The 20,018-nt window shown below is 40.1% G+C and overlaps 1 protein-coding gene and 2 non-coding genes across 3 annotated transcripts in view; 1 reads left to right on the top strand and 2 right to left on the bottom strand.

Annotated features, from left to right (window-relative positions):
* Positions 1-16,859, bottom strand: part of AKAP6 (A-kinase anchoring protein 6) — a 574,958-nt gene extending 558,099 nt beyond the window's left edge. Inside the window, exons 1-2 of the mRNA XM_032404915.1 lie at positions 16,662-16,859; positions 11,490-11,551 (exon numbers count right to left, since the gene is read on the bottom strand). The gene's annotated coding sequence lies outside the window, so the exon portion shown is untranslated. The remainder of the gene's footprint in view (positions 1-11,489; positions 11,552-16,661) is intronic.
* A 37-nt stretch (positions 16,860-16,896) lies between these two features.
* On the top strand, positions 16,897-17,003 carry LOC116633464. The gene has a single exon (XR_004299727.1). It is a non-coding gene; the product is annotated as a U6 spliceosomal RNA (small nuclear RNA).
* Positions 17,004-18,085: 1,082 nt separating this feature from the next.
* Positions 18,086-18,192, bottom strand: LOC116633463. Its single transcript, XR_004299726.1, has one exon. It is a non-coding gene; the product is annotated as a U6 spliceosomal RNA (small nuclear RNA).
* Positions 18,193-20,018: the final 1,826 nt, after the last annotated feature.

Genomic DNA, 20,018 nt, shown 5'->3' with positions numbered 1-20,018 from the left:
AACTTAATCTAAGGAAAGCACCAAAGGGAAGTTTATATCTGTGATAAAATAAAATGTGTAGAGTCCTCATCCAATCAGTCCATTAGTCCACTTGGTTTCCTCCCTAGCCCTTCTCTATGGGAAGGGATTTATAATAATGTAGTCAATATATCAACAGTCCCCTTCAACAAAGTGGTTCTCTGTCCATGGAAGTTTATAATAAATATATTTTGAGAATATATACTCAAAGGCAAGAGTAAAAAAAACTGTGGACTAGAGGCACTATTTCAGAGACTAAAAATACATAATTTTGGAATAGTGAGAAATGTAGTTGATAAATAATATAAAATATTAGGGAGGGGCACCAGAGTGGCTCGTCAGTTAAGCGTCTGACCCTTGATTTCGGCTCAGGTCACGATCTCAGGTTTGTGAGATCGAGCCCCGCATTGGGCTCCATGCTGGGCATGGAGTCTGCTTAAGATTCTCTCTGTCCATCTCCTTCTGCCCCTCCCCTCCTCTTAAAAAAAAAATATCAGGGAGAGAAGTTCAGTTCTGATAAGGAAGACAGAAAATCACTACTTATTCTTGAGTAGGTGAGTGGCATGATAAAAATGATGTTTGTACAAAATAATAGTCCACTATGTGAAAGAAGGATTAAAGAAGGAAGAGATAAGCTAGAAGCCTTTTGGATAGTCCAGGTGTGAGTTGGTGAGGGTGGGGGTTTTGGAGGAGGGGCCATAACAATGAAATGTAACATAAATGAAAACTGAGAAGGAGACAATAGGACTTAATGAATGACTAGATAAGAGAGAAGAAAAAGAAGGAAGGAGGAGGAAGAGGAAGAAGGAAAGAGAAAAAAGATGGAAGAACAAAGATGACAATGATTACATTTTAAAAGATTTTATTTATTTATTTGAGAGAGAGCAGAGCGAGAGAGAGCATGTGCATGAGTGGGGGTGAGGGACAGAGGGAGAGGGACAAGCAGACTCCCCACTGAGCAGGGAGCCAGATGCTGGGCTTGATCCCAGGACCCCAAGACCATGACCCCAACTGAAGGCAGACACCTAACCAACTGAGCCACCCAGGTGCCCCGACAATGATTACATTTATAAAACTGGTCTGGGAATGATGACAGGGAAGAGAAATCTCTATCTATTCATGGAAGGTTAGTTTAAGGCTCATTGAACCTAAGATAAAAGAGAAAAATCAGGTCAGCAGCTGGAAGACAGAGGGATTCCCAGTAGCCCACAGAACCCTGCATCATAATCCCTTAGGTGCCTATTAAAATGCAGATTCTAGGGCTGCTCTCCAGACCTACTGAATCACAATCCAGGAATCTGGATTAAATGAGTTGGGGGTGGGAGCAGTCCAAGACGGTAGTGTAGGAAGATTCTGAACTCATCTCCTTCCATAGACACACCAAATCTACAACTACATATGAAACAAGTCCTTCTGAAAAAGAACTGAAAACTAGCTGAACAGCTCCTCCACAACAAATGATAAAAGGACCAATCAAGTGGGGTAGGAGAAGCAGAGATGCAGTCTTGCCAAAACCCCTACCTTCTCTGCAGCAAGCCACGATGGGGAGAGGTCTCAAAAATACAGAGCTTCTCCTGGAGGAGTAAGGGGTTTGTGTCCACATCAGGTACCCTTGGGACCTACACCAGAAAGCCAATCCCCAAAGAATCTGGCAGGGCTTTCATTTAAGGGACCAAAAGGACTATAGGTAACTGAGATTCTTCTTTTAAAGGACTTGCATGCAGGGGTGCCTAGGTGGTTCAGTCAGTCAAGGGTCTAACTCTTGATATCAGCTCAGGTCTTGATCTCAGGGTCTTGATCTCAGGGTTGTGAGTTAAGGCCCCCCAATGGGCTCCACACTGGGTATGGAGCCTCCTTAAAAATGAATGAATGAATGAATGAATGAATGAATGACTTGCATGCAGTCTTACCCCAGGACTCACTATAAAAGCAGTAGTTTGAATAGTGCCTGACGACATGCGAGGAGATTCATTTGCAAATCTTAAGGCATCTGCTGGAGGGACAGGAGACAACTGGGACTCTCTGGTAGATGCCATTTTTGTACTCTCTATCCTCCTAGCACAGGTAGGTGCATACAGATGCAGCACCATCCCATTGCCTTGCTAAGTCCACTGGGGTAAGAGGTTTCAGCACTCCTATTCCCTGTTCCCTGGCTGGGGCTGGCAAGCATAAGCAGTCACAGCATTGTCATGCTCCCTTACTAAAGCTGGCAAGCAAAGGCATTGCAACACACCCCTGCTTCCTGGCTAGGGCCAACCAATGCAAGTGTGCTGGGCATTCTCCCACTCCCTTGCTAGAGCTGGCAGGTACACATAGACAAGGCACTCTCCCATTCTGTAACTGAAGCTGCTTGCACATGCAGTCAAGGCATTTTCCCACTGCCTTGCTGAAGTCAGTGAGTGTGCTTCACCCCTTACACTCTCTAGTTGCCTCACTAAAACTGGTAGACACCTGCAATCCACACAGAGGATGCCTCTCAATTGCTCAGCCCTGATGGATGCTCGCATTTCTGGGCTCCACAGGACTGTAACAATCAGAAAGACAGTTCTTGGCAGACTGCTACCTCCAGGGCACTTCAGAGACAACAGATTGAAAACCTGCCCTGTGAAAAAGGCCTATTTACTTGTCTTAGAGCTTCAGCCTGAGGGACAGGCTTCAGATTTGCCACACATCTAGAAGCTACAGATGTGCTCTGGCAGACACCATCCTTGTGTACTTCCTTGGCCTCGCCATGGATCAATGATACCTCCCAGGAAGGAGCTTATACACTCATCTGGAGCCCTGATTTTCACAACTGTCACCAGGAACACCTCTAGATCTCCTGGTCTGAAGGCCAGCAGGGTTTAAGATTGTGACTCCACAGGACTGTATATATTTTTATACTTTAAAAGCTGCTGCTTGAGTGTCTGGTTTCCAATCAGCCCCAAACTAGGTGCTAACTAAGATCCTTCCTTCAGATCACTGACAAGTCTTGACCCACCCTCAACATCAGGAACCTATTCAGAATATATCAGGCTACACAGACAGTCACAAAGGTTTGAGAGACAACCACGTGCTAGGTCAAGGTTGAACGATAAGTTTCATCACCTACACAAGGCCACTCCTTCAAGACTGGAAGAGGTAGCAGTTTTGCCTAAATACATAGAAACAAACACAGAGAGTCAAGCAAAATGAGGAAATAAAAGAATATGTTCCAAATAAAAAAAATAAAATAAAATAAAACCTCAGAAAAGACCTTAATGAAACAGAGATAAGTAATCTACCTGATAAAGAATTCAAAGTAACGGTCATAAAAATGCTTACCTAACTCAGGAGAAGAATAAAGGAACACAATGAGAACTTCAACAAAGAGATAGAAAATATAAGAAACTACCAAATAGAAGTCCCAGAGCTGAAGAACACAATAACTGAACTGGAAAATATACTAGAGGGGTCAAAAGCAGACTAGATGAAACAGAAGAAAAGACCAACAATCTGGAAGACAGGGCAATGGAACTCACCCTAACATAGCAGCAACAAGAAAAAAAGAAATTTTAAAAAGTGAAGATAGCTCAAGGGACCTATATGACATCAAACAGAATAACATTCATATTATAGGGGTTCCAGAAAGAAATGACAGAGAGAAAGGGGCAGAAGATGTATTTGAAGAAATAATGGCTGAAAACTTCCCTAACCTAGAGAAGGAAACAGACATCCAGGTCCCAGAAGCACAGAGAATTCCAAATATGATGAACCCAAAGAGAGCCACACCAAGACATGTATAATTAAAATGTCAAACGTTATAGAAATAATCTTAAAAGCAGCAAGAGAAAAACAACTTGTTATATACAAGGGAACCCCTATAAGATTATTGGCAGATTTTTCAGCAGAAACTTTGCAGGTGAGGAGAAGTGACATGATATATTCAAAGAGCTGAAAGGAAAAACTTCCAACCAAGAATACTTTACCAGGCAAGGCTATCATCCAGAATTGAAAGAGAGAGAAAGAGTTTTCCAGACAAGCAAAAGCTAAAGGGGTTTATCACCCCTAAACCGGCCTTACAAGAAATGTTAAAAGGACATTTTTAAGCTGAAAAGAAGTGGCACTAATTAATAACAAGAAAGTATATGAAAGTAAAAATCTCACTGGCAAAGGTACATATGCAGTAAAGATAGTATATTAATCACTTGTAAAGCTAGAATGAAGGTTAAAAGACGAAAGTAATAAAATTAGCTAACACTACAATAATTAGTTAAGGGATACACAGAGTAAAAAGATATAAAATGTGACACCAAAAATATAAAATGTGGAATGGTAAGTAAAAATGCAGTTTTGGAATGAGTTCAAATTTAAGTAGTCATCAACTTAAAATAAAATGTTACATACATAGGATGTTATATGTGAACCTCATGGTAACAATGAAGCAAAAACCTACAGTGGTTACAAAAAAGAAAAGGAGAAAGGAATCTAAAAATAACACTACAGAAAGTCATCAAACCACAAGGGAAGAGAGTAAGAAAAAAAGGAAAATAGAGTAACTACAAAAACAGCTAGAAAATAATTTAAAAAATGGCAATTAATACATACCTATCAACAATTACTTTAAATGTAAATGGACTAAATGTTCCAATCAAAAGACAAAGAATGGCTGAATGCATAAAAAATAAGACCCATCTATATGCTGCCTACAAGAGACTCACTTCAGATGTAAGGATACACACAGACGGAAAGTAAAGGGACAGAAAAAGATATTCCATGTAAATGGAAATGAAAGGAAAGCTGGGTAGCTATACTCATATTAGATAAAACAGACTTTAAAACAAAGACTGTAATAAAAGATAAAGAAGGGCAATACATAATGGTAAAAGAGTCATTCTAACAAGAAGATAAAACGTTTGTAAATATATGTGCATCCAACACAGAGCACCAAAATATATAAAGCAAATATTAACAGACCTAAAGGAAGAACTGACAGCAATACAATAATAGTAGAGGGACTTTAGTATTCCACTAACATCCATGGATAGATTATCCAGACACAAAACCAATAAGGAAACATTGGCCTTAAAGGACACATTAGACCAGATGGACTTAATATATACAGAACAGTCCATTCAAAAGCATCAAAATACACATTCTTCTCAAGTGCACATGCAACATTCCCCAGGATAGATCACATGTTAAGCCACCATAAAAGTCTCAATAAAACAAGACTGAAATCATATCAAGCATCTTTTCCAACCACAGTGGTACGAAACTTGAAATCAATTACAAAAAGAAACCTGAAAAAAATCACAAATATGTGGAGATTAAACAACATGTCACTGAAGAATTACTGGGTCAATGAAAAAATCAAAAGAGAAATAAGAAAATACCTAGAAAAAAATGAAAATACCATACCAAAATCTATGGGATGTAACAAAAGCAGTTCTTAAGAGGAAAGTGCATAGTGATACAGGCCTATGTCAAGAAAAAAAGAAAAATCTCAAATGAATAACCAAACTCTATGCCTAAAGGAACTAGAAAAAGAAGAACAAATGAAGCCCACAGGTAGTAGAAGGAAGGAAATAATAAAGATCAGAACAGAAATAATGAAATGAAGACTAAAAAGACAATAGAAAAGATCAATGAAACTAAGAGCTAGTTCTTTGAAAAGATAAACAAAATTGACAGACCTTTAACTAGACTCAGCAAGAAAAAAGAGAGAAGACTCAAATAAACAAAATCAGAAATAAAAGTTACAACTGATACCACACAAATACAAAGGATCATAAGAGACTATTATGAACAATTATGTCAACAAATTGGACAACCTAGAAGAAATACATACATTCTTAGCATTGTATTATCTTCCAACACTGAATCAGGAAGAAACAGAAAATCTGAACAGACCAATTACTAGTAAGGAGATTGAGTCAGTAATCAAAAACCTCCCAACAAACAAAAGTATAGGACCAGACAGCTTCACTGGTGAATTCTACCAAAGCAATCTTGAGAGAAAAGAACAAATCCAGAGGCATCATGCTCCCTCATTTCAAACTATATTACACAGCTATAGTAATCAAAACAGTATGATATTGGCATAAAATAGACACATAGATCAATAGAACAGAACAGAGAACCCAGAAATAAATGATCAATTAATTTACAACAAAGGAGGCAAGAATGTAGAGTGAGGAAAGGACAGTCTCTTCAATAAATGATGTTGGGAAAACAGGACAGCTACATGCAAAAGAATGAAACTAGACCACTGTCTTACCCCATATACAAAATTTAACTCAAATGGATTAAAGACTGGAATATAAGACCTGAAACCATAAAACTTAGAAAACACAGGCAATAAACTATTTGACATCAGTTTTAGAGATGAATTTTTGGATCTGACTCCAAAAGCAAAGGCAACAAAGGCAAAAATAAACAAGTGTGACTACATCAAACTTAAAAGCTTCTGCACAGCAAAGGAAACCATCAACAAAAATGAAAAGACGACCTACTGAATGAGAAAAAATACTTGCAAATCATATATCCAATAAGGGGTTAATATCCAAAATATATAAAGAACTCATAAATATAACAGCAAAAAAACAAACAATCCAGTTTAAAAATGGGCAGAGGATCTGAATAGACATTTTTCCAAAGAAGACATACAGAAAGCCAGCAGGCACATGAAAATTGCTCAACATCACTCATGATTATCATTAACTTCCCCAAAGTGAAAACAGATCTTACCTTTCTCATCTTCATCATGTATTTAACAAACACAACTCAAATATATCCAACTTTTAGGTTTAAAAAATTGATTAGGAAATATTTAAACAGGTGCCTAGTATTTTAAGCTTTTTGGGGGGAAAAGCGTGATTGGTCCCAAGTGTGCTTTTCCTCCCAGTTACATTGTTTCCTTTCCAGTATTTTATTATTGTTTTGTTTTGTTTTTAAAGGAGATGGGAGTTTACTGAATATACTGCAAGGAGCAGCAGGTAGGAGAGCAGAGGAGAGACTCTTGCCTCCATACCAGTATTTTGAAATGCTCCTACTTTCCAAGGTAACAGGCAATGGATATTGGGTTTTATTTCTTCCAGTTTAAGAGTTGTAGGCAGGTACTCTTCAGGGTGAGTGAAGGCTTCTGAGGCAACAAATACCCAAATGCTCTTCTTGAATTAATGACTAAAAATGTACAGTCACTGAAAACCTTAAAGTTGGAAAAACTTCTCATGGTGACAACAGCAGTTCACCCACTTGTAGAACTTTGCAATACACAAGGCACTTTCCTGAGCATTTTTCACAGATCCTTCTGTCGATCCACAGAAGCAAGCAGGACAGACATTACTATTATCTGCTTCACAGAGGGTGTGGGTTGTCCAGGGGGTGGAGCTGGGATTTTAACTCTGACCAGCAGACCCAGGGATCTTTCCGTGATACCCCAAACATACAAGTAATTAAAAAGAGATTTTTTTCCCTCCTTAGAAATAAATCTGTGAGGAAAATTTGATTGATAAATGTTTTGCTTGCAGTTTACATTGTCAAATATTACAATGAGTTAGCTTCAGTTTTTCTGGTAGAACTGAAGCTTAAATTTCCTGGGACAATGAAAGCCTTTGGCTTGTGTGAATAAACAGAACTGGTTGGGGGAACGAAATCACAGTGTGGATAAGGACATGGGAAATATAAATGCTTCATGTAGCGGGGTCTTGGTATCAGAACCACGCTCCTACTCACCTTACAATCAGGGATATAAAAACCATTCCTAGAAGCAGCGAGGCTGGCCCAAAGAGTCCATTGTATATGAGGGCCTTAAAGAGCCTCCTGAAGGGGTGAAGGCTCCTAATAGGAGTCCAGGGTGAGGGGCCAGGGTCTGGGTGTCTGTCCTTCAGATTCACTATTCTGGAATGATTCAGGACTAAATGCTAGCCAGAAGTGGATGAGATACAAAGAGAAAGTTAAAACAAAGAATTATCTCACTAACATCTTCCTGAGACCCTGAGAACCCAAGGCAACACTGCTTTGTGACACTAGTTGGGCTAAAGATGTAGAAGTTATTTCTGAAATAGCCCCTGTGTGAGCAGAAGCCATTTACCGTGGAGCAAATGGAGTAGAGTCAGGAAATACTGTGTTCTTACAGTTGTTGCAGCTTTTTTGTACATTAATTCATTCAGAAAGTATTTATTGAGATCACATATTATGACAGGTAGTTGGGAAACAGCAGTGAACAAAACAGATGAAGTCTTCTTACTCTTTAGAAGTTTTATCCTAGTGGGAGAAGATAGAAAACAAATAAATTGTGTGGTGGAGACAGTTGCCATGGGAAAAATCAAAGCAGGAGAAAGGGGATGTGGCTTTGGAGAAACACAAGTTGTGCTTCTATTTTAAATGTTTTTATAAATCATCAAAAGTCCATTTGATTAATTTTAGTAGTTTTGATAGCAGAGGAACACTTCATAATGGTAACGGCACCAATTCCTCAAGAAGACACAACAGTCCTAAAAGCATACATATCTAACAACAGAGTTTTACAATACATGAAGCAAAACCTGCTGGAACTGCAAAAGGCCAAAGAGACAACTCCACAATTACAGCTGGAGATTTCATTAGTCCTCTCTCAATAAATGATGGAAGAAGAACAGAAAGTCAGTAAGGATATACACGATTTGAACATTACCAACTAACTTGACCTATTAACATTTATAGAACGCTCCAGCCAACAACTGCACATTGTTTTTCTATGCACACGAAACATTCACTAGGGCTAAAAAACAAGTCTTAATAAATTTAAAATAATTGAAATCATACCACAAGAGAATTAGAAAAAGAGCACAAAGATACCTAGAAAATCCAAATATTTGGAAACTAAAAAATAAACATCTAAATAATTCATGTGACAAAAAAGTAAAAGGGAAAGTAAATATTCTGAACTATATTTGAAAACATGTGTTTATATTAAATATCACATTAAAATTTGTGAGGTACAGCTAAAGCAGCTAACATTGCCTAAAGACAAATTTATGGCTTTAAAAGCTTCTATTGGAAAATAAGAAAAGTTTAAAGTTAATAATCTAAATTTCCACCAAAAAAAACTAGGGGAAGAAGAGCAAATTAAACCTAAAGTAAATAGAAGGAAGGAAATAACAAAGAGCAAAAATCAATGACATAGAAATAAACAAGCAATAGAAAAAAAAATGAAACCAAAAACTGTGGTTTTTTATAAAATAACAATAAAATTGATAAAATTCTAACCAGACAGATCAAGAAAATAAGACTGAAAACACAATTATCAACATCAGGAAGGAAAGAGGAGACCTCATTACAGATACTAAGGAGATTAAAAGAAAAATAAGGTAATATTATAAAACACTTTATGCAGCTCCTTTAGGACAAAACTAGTATTTTTCTTGGAAAAATACAAGCACATACAGTTATATTTCTCTGAAACAGTTCCCTCTCAGTGTAGTCGACACCATTTGTAATAATTATAACTTTTAACCAAAGTAATTCCATTCTGCAGAGAAAACTGAGAGTGTGGTATAAAATGTGAATTGTCACAGCCCAGTATTTTATCAGACTACCAGAGTTCATGAATTCATATAATACAACTTTCTACAATTGCTAATATCGCCTACACAACTTCTCAATGTGGCAAAAATGAACATGTTCATGAACATGACCCAAATACATCATCTTTCTATAGTATATAGAAATAAGAAACAAAGGTATATGAAAATTTAGATTTTATTTATTTATTTGAGAGAGAGAGAGAGCACGAGACGGGGGAGGGTCAGAGGGAGATGCAGATTCCCCGCTGAGCAGGGTGCCCAATGCAGGGCTTAATTCCAGGACTCCGGGACTCCCGGGTCATGACCTGAGCCGAAGGCAGACACTTAACCTCTGAGCCACTCAGGTATATAAATTTAAAATTATGCTTAATAATTAATACTTTATTTTTTTAACTTTTTTAATTATGTTATGTTAATCACCATACATTATATCATTAGTTTTTGAGGTAGTGTTCCATGATTCATTGTTTGCGTATAACACCCAGTGCTCCATTCAGTACGTGCCCTCTTTAATACCCATCACCAGGCTAACCCATCCTCCCACCACCCTCCCCTCTAGAACCCTCAGTTTGTTTCTCAGAGTCCATAGTCTCTCATGGTTTGTCCTCCCCTCCGACTTCTCCCCCTTCATTTTTCCCTTCCTCCTATCTTCTTCTTCTTCTTTTTTTTTTTTTTTTTAACATATAATGTATTATTTGTTTCAGAGGTACAGGTCTGTAATTCAACAGTGTTACACAATTCACAGCACTCACCATAGCACATACCCTCCCCAATGTCTATCACCCAGCCACTCCATCCCTCCCACCCCCCACCACTTTAGTATTAAATCTTATTTAGAAATGATGTAGGTATCCAGTGATTTTCCATTAATTAACCCAATTTAGTACCAATCCAAGATTTTAAGTTACTTAGAGCTTAGACATTTATCTTCAGGTTGACACACTACAGAACATAATTACTAATGAAATAAAGTTCATCAGAATAAGGATCAATTTGGTCAAAAGGAAATTTACATTTTTCATAAGCAAGCATTAGGTAGAAGTAACGCTATGTTATTTGATCAGTAAACCTGTATATGTTTAGAAAAACATACCCAAGTATAATAAAAATGTACACTTGTATTCCATATAACATCGATAAGTCACCAAAAAAAATAGTTTTTATTAAATCAAATTATTAAACTAGTTTGCCAAAGATTTACCTAAGTTATACGAACTTAAATTCTTAAAATGTTTCTGAGCTGGTTTCTTTTAAAATACTTTTTAAATTTAGCACTTTTTAAGTTCCATTTCCTTATTTTCTGAGAATTATAGAAATATATTTACATAAGCACTTATCTGGCAAGCCAATCAGAACAGGGCTCCTTTAATTTAGGAGATTTTATAATCTAATTTATTAATACCACCTAGATTTAGGAAAACATTACACATTCATACAATGAGGGAAAGACCTTTCTGAATTATAGATATGACATTCACAAAGATTCAGAGTTTATAGCTTTAATTCCAAAATTCCAGTTATCAGTCAAAAGTAAACACAGAAGCACAAAAAAATTTACTGGTTCAGATTATCAGAGAGCTCTTTTCCTTCCTGGTGGAACACAACATTCTTAATTGATTTGAGCCCAAACAGATGAATAGGAAAACAAAACTAACAAACCAGTTTCTCTGTTGTCTCTCACCAACAGAGACTAGATCTCTACAAATCCTTAATCCCTACAGAGAGTTCACCAAAAGGTCAGACTGTAACACTGAATTCCCAATCACTATTACCAACAGTGGGCCATGATTTATTGCTGTAAGCAAAACAAAGACAAACCAAAAAATTAATAGAGAACAATATTAAAATTGGAAAAAAGAGAGACTCGGCAAAGTTCTACTGTCATTTTAAGAGCCCAAAAAAGATGTATCTCAGTTTTTAAGTACCCCACAAAGCTGTACTTACATGGTGAAAAGTATACCTTTGTTAGGTGAATCCATCGGGCATCTCAGTAGAAGGCGTACAAACTGTTAAAAGACAATTAAAAAAATATATATACATATATACATATAACATACATTTATTTAAAATAGATCAAAATAACAAATAGCGATATCCCGCAAGGCCGAATTTCACACCACCATATACTATAGACATCTTCCCAAAGTGCATAATGTGGACGGTGGGTTTTCTAAACCTGCCATTTAAAGGAATGTTCTACATTTGAGTTTTAATGATTGGAAATGTGTTACAAACAGCTCATCTTTGTAACTAATTTGTGTGTAAGACCAGTCAATTGAATCACTTGGCCTATTCAGACACAAGAATACTGAAAATGGCAGAATTCAAAGAGGAACCCAGGAAGCACTGTTCAGATGACACTCTAGACTCACCCCACCACGGTATGGTGAAGAGCTTGCCAGCAGCCCCTTTTTCAGTCCTTATGAAGAGTTTAACTTTAAAACAAAGAAAGTGCCCATACTTGGCAGGGTTCCTGCCTGGTGCGTATTTTACAAGCCTGCAGTATTGAGAGGACCCAAAGGGTGACACTGTTCAACATGAAGTCTGAAGTAACTGGTTCTTAAAATACCTGGAGCACAGAACTGCATCCAGAAATTACAGCTGGGAAAAAGGAAAAGGGTGGGAAAGACAATTTTTTTAAAGGAAGGTAAAAAATCATGCCTTTCATACAGATATAAAATGAACATGGATTAAAGGTTTTATTGAATATATTAATCAATGAAGGTAGATGTTGTAACCACCTCAAAGGAGAAATAAAAAATCACAAATCTGTATGAAGTAAAGGAATGTTGAAATGAATGTCTGCATAAATTTTGCATGTCTATTAACAAGAATTATTTTGCATTGCTATCAGTTATCTACAATTTACAGTGTTTCCACCAAACTGGAATCAGAAAACCCTGGAGGGTATTCTCTGGAGTCTAGACAATGGAGCTGTCCACCTGGGCACAAGTTTTTCCCATACAAGGGATACCTCTCCCCTGAAACCAGAAGACAGGAAAGAGAGAAGCATGTGTAGTTAGGTAAATTTGTAGTAAGGACAAGAAATTAAGGAAACTCATCTCTGATAGTCTCTCTTGGTCTTTTTTTTCTTTCCCTTCAGTGAAAAAGAACATGAGGTTATCTGCTACAAATTAAAGGAACTGGTTGCTGTGAAACGAATCCAAGCATAAAAATATCTCACATCAGCCTTACCACAGTGACTTGCTCATTTCATTTAAAGAAGCCTGTGAAACACAGATAAGTCATCTGGGAGATACGCTGGATCATCCTTTTAATGCCTTGGCACAGGCTAATCCTCTGGACACTGTAAGAAGTTAGGTTTAGGAATCTATCACTAGGCAAGTTTGCGAAACAGGGCGCTAGCGTATTTTACTTTATGGGGTTCACTAGCAGAGCCCTGAAGAAATAAAACCCAGGACTGGTGAGTTTTGAAAGATCCTTGGAGTTCTTTCTAGGTGAGACATTTAGGAGAAGTACTAAGAAGTACTGGGCACTCAATGAGTGCAAAATGAGGGAAGGAGGAAGAGCATAAAAGGAAGGGAGTAGCAAAGGAAGGGGTCCGGTGGGGAACTCACACAAGCTTCACCTGATGCACAGTGTGTCCGATGGAAAAGAAAGTAGACAAGAGCAAGAAAGAAGGCAGATGATAAGCCTGAGGCAGATCTGTGAAGGCTGAGAGCTCACAGTAGAGAAAGAGGAAAGAAACAGAGGACAATCAAATCAGAACTTTCAGGGGAGGGCTCTGGCACTATATATATATTTTTTAAGATTATTTATTTATCTATCGGAGAAAGAGCGCAAGCAGGGGGAGCTGCAGGCAGAGGGAGAAGCAGGCTCCCCGCTGAGCAAGAAGCCCAAGGCGGGACTTGATCCCCTGGGATCATGACCTGAGCCAAAAGCAGACAATTAACCAAGCCACTTTGGCATCCCTGGCACTGGTATTTAATAAGTTCTTGTGGAGATTACAACCTACAGCCTAGGTTGATAACCACTGTTCCCCAGCTGGAGTTCACCAAGTAAAGCCCATCATTGATGCTGTGGTTCTAAGGGATTCATCTGTTCCCTACTCAAGAGAATGTGAAGATTTTGGTTGAATTTCTTCTTTTTTATTAGAACAAAATTCCTGAAGAGAAAATCACTTGTTGTTTTTGCCTGTTTCAATTGTGTCCTATCACTTTCTGTGGAGAAAAAGAACGGGTAGACTTTCCACTTATCAGTGTGTACTACTGTTGCAGTCAAACGAGAATTCAAAAATGTGGTTGTAAAAATAGTAGGCTTAAAGTCTTTACTCTTTTCTTTGTAACGTATTACTAATACTACAAATGGTACAGTGGAAAGAGCAATGGGTTTGACCTCAGAAGATGACAGAGCCACTGACAGTATTGCCCAGGGAAATCATGACACACTTATTTCAGCCTCAGTTTCCTTCTCTGAAAAATGAGATACTACATCTCTTTGGATCTAAAATTCCACTGAATGTAAGATACACCATAGTTTTATATATCACTAAAGAAGGACAGATATTATTTTATTTCACTGCTAATGTAAATGGTTGGAATTATGATGACAAGATTTTTGGTAATAAAGTTCAAATGTTCCAGAATATAAAAATAAAACTCATTTTTTTCTTATTAAAAAATTCAATGAGCTGAGAAAAATCTTTTCTTTTTTCTCAACAAATAAGTATTTTATTATAGTCTAATGCATCTCCCCAAAAGGGAGACACAAAGTTATATTTTATTTTTTATTTTTTTAAAGATTTATTGATTTATTTTAGATAGAAAGAGAGAGAGAGTAAGAGCATAAGCAGGAGGGGCAAAGGGAGAGGGAGAGAGAATCTCAAGCCAACTCCAACTGAGTACAGAGCCCAACACAGGGCTCGCTCTCACGATCCTGAGATCAGGACTTGAGCTGAAACCAAGAGTCAGAGGCTTAACTGACTGGGCCACCCAAAGTGATATTTTCATTTGTTTTTGTAAAGTAAAAACTTTTAAATCAATCTCTCCTAAAGTCAATTTGTTAATAATCCCTACTGAGACTTTTTTTTTTTTAGAGTCAAATCTTAACTGAAGACACAAAAGATTATCTAAATAAAAGATTATCTAAATAAAAAACCACCTCCCTTTTAACTTTTCTGTATGACTTCCAAAGATGTGATGAACAACACTATCTCCCCCTAAGAAAGTGATTGGAGATCTACATAGGCCTAACCAGTGATAAGAGCAAGAACTGCTTTTGTCAAAATGTAAATACAGGCGGTGCCTGGGTGGCTCAGTTGGTTAAGCGACTGCCTTCGTCTCAGGTCATGATCCTGGAGTCCCGGGATCGAGTCCCGCATCAGGCTCCCTGCTCAGCAGGGAGTCTGTTTCTCCCTCTGACCCTCCCCCCTCTCATGTGCTCTCTCTCTCTCTCAAATAAATAAATAAAATCTTTAAAAAAAAAAAAAATGTAAATATGGGATCTTAAAGATTTTTTTAGCTTAGCAGAAGTGTTTTTAGCTTAAAAGAATAGTGTTAATGTTGCACATTTGTACTGTGAAGACATGAGAGTAATTATAAATGCATAGGTGAACTGGATAACTGTGTTCAGTTAGCGAGGTATGCAACTGTAGATGGGAGGAGGTACAGGGGAAGAACAAACAGGAGGAACAAGACTGTAGGGGAACACAAGAGTTTGGAGAAAAGGACAACTGTGTAACAGAAATAAGACTAGAGTAAGGAAATCTAAGATGTTAAAAATTTGAATGTCTCTAACACTGGATGAGTCCTACTGGATGAGGCTTTCAATAAAGGGATAGCCTGACAGAAAACAACATTCAGGAAATAGCCAGAAATACACACACACACACACACACACACACACACACACACACACAGCAGTCCACCTTCAAACAGGAATGAGGCTGGGTGGAGCTATTTTTCTTATCCAACTGATTGTACACAAGAAAGTGTGGCTGAGGGATATGTGGTGAGGGAGGTGGGACCTAGAGACCCAGCACACAGGACAACATTAAATGGCTCCGGAAGAGCCTCTCAGCAGTCAGGAAACAAAAACACAACATCAGTCTGGCCTAAAAATAATTTGTTAGCGCACTTTAAATTATGGAAAGGATAGAATGATCCGAAGATTCAAACAACATCCACCCTCTTCAATCATTTCTTTTCCCGGTCTTATTCTCTCAATTTTCTTCCTTGGGGCACAGAACTTGGGACACCAGGCGCCCTGGGTTTAGGTCCTTACAGCTCATGAGCCATGGATGAAAACCAACCCCACAAGCGAACCGCCAGACCCGCTACATGGACAACGTTCATCACTGTACACTAAATTGATCCAGTGAAAGATTTCCGGGAAACTATAACGGAGGGTCTGGCTGATGACCTCCCCCGAACCCACTGCTTCTGCCAGATGTTACACGCCTTATGTTGAGATGCAGTAAGAAGTAACACAACCTACCAATGAAGCCCGCATGCCGAAAAAAATGGAACCAGGATCTAATTAGGCCTTTGTAGCTAACTAAATTTTCAAGAAACACGGACGAAAGAGACAAGAGTTAAACAACATCATCGGTAAGAAATGAGCCAAATGCAAGAATTGTTACGGTCCACGGGGTAAATATCCCGTTTCGCCAATGAGTCCGTGGCATGAACAGAAATGGGAGTTAGTAAGAGGATAACAGAGACCTAGCGATATCGCGACCAAATACAATGTGGGATGGGGTCTCCTGTAGGTACATATGACAAACCAACAATAAAATGTATCTTTGAAACAATCAGAAATTTGAACGGAGAGTGAATATTAGGTGATATTAAGGAATTACCTTAACTTTTCGAGGTGTGATAATGGCGGGTGATTACTTTATTATTATTTTTTTAAGTACTCCTCGGAATAGTTTAAATGGGAAACGTGCTCTAAAAGCGTGGGACCGCCCGGCCAGACCCCTCTTCGCACCACGGCGGCCTCACGGCCCGCTCACACCCCTCTCGCCCGGCCCTCGAGGTGCCCTGCGCACTGGCGCTTCCGCCGCGCTCGCCACTCCCGGCATGCTCCGCGGGGCCAGCGCGACGGCCGCAGGGCCCACAGTCCCAGGCCTGCGTCCCGCGAACGGCCCCTTACCCAAGGTGCTCCGGGCGCGGCGCTCATTTGCATATGCCACCCGACAGGGAAACTCGGCAGGTCGTCGCGGCCCAGCCAGCGTAGCGCCAAACGTGCGAGCCTCGTGGGTGGCTCCGTGTCATCCCAGTTCCCCAAACGTTCCGTGGTTACCGGGGAGGCGCACGCTTCGGTCACCCTAACTAAGAGAAGCGAGAAGTCGCCGTGCCTTATATACGTGGTGGGCGGAACAAGTAGCGTGCTCGCTTCGGCAGCACATATACTAAAATTGGAACGATACAGAGAAGATTAGCATGGCCCCTGCGCAAGGATGACACGCAAATTCGTGAAGCGTTCCATATTTTATGCAGCTCCCCCAGTGAACTGCCAGTCTACGGATTAAGCACCAAAAATGGTTTTTGGAAAAGTCGTTCCGGAGGTCTGTTGCGACTTTCATAAAGCATTCCCTCTAGCAGCTACTAGCCCAGCACACCTGCGAGGTTCTCCTTGGCCTTCCGCGGAATCCTCCGTCCTTGAAGATGAGACTTGACCTCCGGGCATCTTCATGGCTGCCCGTCACGTTGCTATTACTAAGTGACCTAGGCAATCCTGGTATCTGCATCCGAACGCTCGTTCTCATTCGTTAAAATCTGTTTTTGGTTTGGGCAATCAACTTTCCTCTTAGTCAAATTTTCCATCACAGAATCCGTCTGATTTAGGCAAACCAGCATTTCTGAGTGCTCCTTAGATGCCAGGTGAAAACAGGCATACAAAAGCGGTCTCAGAAAGACTCGTGAAAGCAGATCCGAATGGGCTTGACGCTTCTAGCCAGTGCACTTAGTCCTGGAGCTCTAGGATCCACAGGCCACCGCCAACATTGATCTCATCCGGTGTAACCGCTACTCCTTGGTAAAAGTCCCTGCTTTAATGCAGCTCGCAGTGACACAGAGCGTTTACACTCAGGTCTAAAACGACCGATGAATGTCACATCGTAGGCGCAAGAAATGTGCACTAATGTTGCTTCCTTCCTTTAACAAGGATTCATTAATTTAGCCATAATTTAGCAATTTAATAATTTAGAAGTGATTTTGTAAGGATTCATGGACCAACTCATATGCTAGTGTTCTACTACCCAACAGAGGCAATACTCTTGGCGCCTCTGGAGTTTATGTTGTTGAGGGAGACAAGATAATACGTTAAGTCTATTTCAGAATTTCTAAATTCTGTAAGGAAACACAAGTTGACATTTTCCATTTCCGAGATATGTACAAACGACACGTTTGCACATATATTTCCACGTGCAATTCAGCTTCTTTCACAGGCCATAGACTGCTCTACAGGAATATTTTTCTAGTAAAATGTCACAATTTCGTTATTCAAGTATTTCGACCGGTACCGTTTCCTCAGAGCTACCCCGCGAAGAGTGGCAGTTCACTGGGGGAGCTGCATAAAATATGGAACGCTTCACGAATTTGCGTGTCATCCTTGCGCAGGGGCCATGCTAATCTTCTCTGTATCGTTCCAATTTTAGTATATGTGCTGCCGAAGCGAGCACGCTACTTGTTCCGCCCACCACGTATATAAGGCACGGCGGCTTCTCGCCTCTCTTAGTTAGGGTGACCAAAGCGTGCGCCTCCCCGGTGACCACGGAACGTTTGGGGAACTGGGATGACACGGAGCCACCCACGAGGCTCGCACGTTTGGCGCTACGCTGGCTGGGCCGCGACGACCTGCCGAGTTTCCCTGTCGGGTGGCATATGCAAATGAGCGCCGCGCCCGGAGCACCTTGGGTAAGGGGCCGTTCGCGGGACGCAGGCCTGGGACTGTGGGCCCTGCGGCCGTCGCGCTGGGCCCGCGGAGCATGCCGGGAGTGGCGAGCACGGCGAAGCCTCAGTGCGCGGGGCGCCTCGGGGGCCGGACGAGCGGCGGACGAAGGGGCCGTGCGGCCGCCGTGGTGCGAAGAGGGCACAGGCTGGCGCAACCGAGGTCTCCCTGAGGGCTTGTGAATCGGTTGACTTGCTGAGCCCCCGGGGCGCGGTGTCGAGCATGGGTCCTCCAATCAAAGTATGTATGTAACGTCACCGATATTTCAGCCGTGACACAGGGGCCTTATGCCAGTTCCAGAAGACTTTGTTGAAATAAGCTCTGCGTCCAGCCCTCCGGGAGATGCCTGCCAACAACCTGACCACTCCTCTCGGAACACGGAGCGCCACACTTCAGTTTGCCCCGGGCTCAGTGAGCACCTGCACGTGTCTCGTGCCTGAGTCCATTCTGCGCAGGCGCCACAGGGAACCGGGAAGGGCCTGCAGAGGAGCCCGGATGGGTGGCCACGCCCTTCACAGGTGTCTTCCTCCAAGGTCGTCTTGGAACCCGGCCTCCAATCCGCTAGAACACTGAAGAAGGCGGTTAAGCGCACCTGTTTGACCTGAAAGGTGGATTCGAGGAATTACACTATGAGAGTTGGACTGGAGAATCATTCTTGTACTTCCTTACACTTCCCGCACCCTAACCCTAGCTCTGTTACGACACACTCAGGACAGACCTACTTGCAGGGAATACTGGAATGTTAGTATTAAATATTTGATTTTAACTAGTGCAGGGACCATACTGCTCAAGGCACAGCCTTGTGTATTGTGAAATGACGGCCACAGGTGAAAGCCTCTGGTATTGAAGTGGTTACAGTACTCTATATATTGAAGTAAAATGAAGGACATAGGTTTGCCGGCATTGTGTTAAAATGGCATCCTTAATAAGGAATACGGTATATTTACATATAATAAGTGGAGTTTTGCTTTTTTCTTCAGTCCGTGATCGTCCTACCCTTTCTCCGAAAATATGACACAATATTTTGAAGTAAAAACCTGAGAAAGATCAGTAATATTCAGAAGTTTTTAAATTGGTACCCAATTTTATGTTGTATTAAAAGAAAGTAGTGTGAAACCCTGTGAAAGTTTCTGGTATTGCTGGGACAAAAATAGAGAAGAAACAGCCTATAGAGATTATTGGTAAACCTATCTTTCCCTTTGTTTATTATTATAATACTTTTCTTTCACAGCTTTTGAAAAGTAATAAAAACACTGTGTTCTTCTCCCCCTCAAAAAAACTAGGCAAAAACAAGATGCCTGTTGAGTTAAATTGCCCAATTACAAATAAAATATTCTTTGATATATTTCTTCTAATGGCTTGTCTTTCCAATAAGCCAGTTCTGATTTCAAAGCTATTAAAAAAATAGTAAATTGATGTTCAGTTGTAAGATTTGAAGAAATATATAAAAACCTTTTCATGTTCTTGCTCTCTTTAGAAACCTTACAACCAAACGGTTTATTAACGGTTACATGGTTACAGGAATCTATAATTGGAAGGATGGTCAGCGTTCCAGGG

This window comes from Phoca vitulina, unplaced genomic scaffold, assembly GCF_004348235.1.
Source record: "Phoca vitulina isolate PV1807 unplaced genomic scaffold, GSC_HSeal_1.0 scaffold7, whole genome shotgun sequence".
In the NCBI taxonomy this organism is placed as follows: domain Eukaryota; kingdom Metazoa; phylum Chordata; class Mammalia; order Carnivora; family Phocidae; genus Phoca; species Phoca vitulina.
Note: the sequence above shows the minus strand (reverse complement) of the source record. Positions and strands in the feature narration are given on the sequence as shown.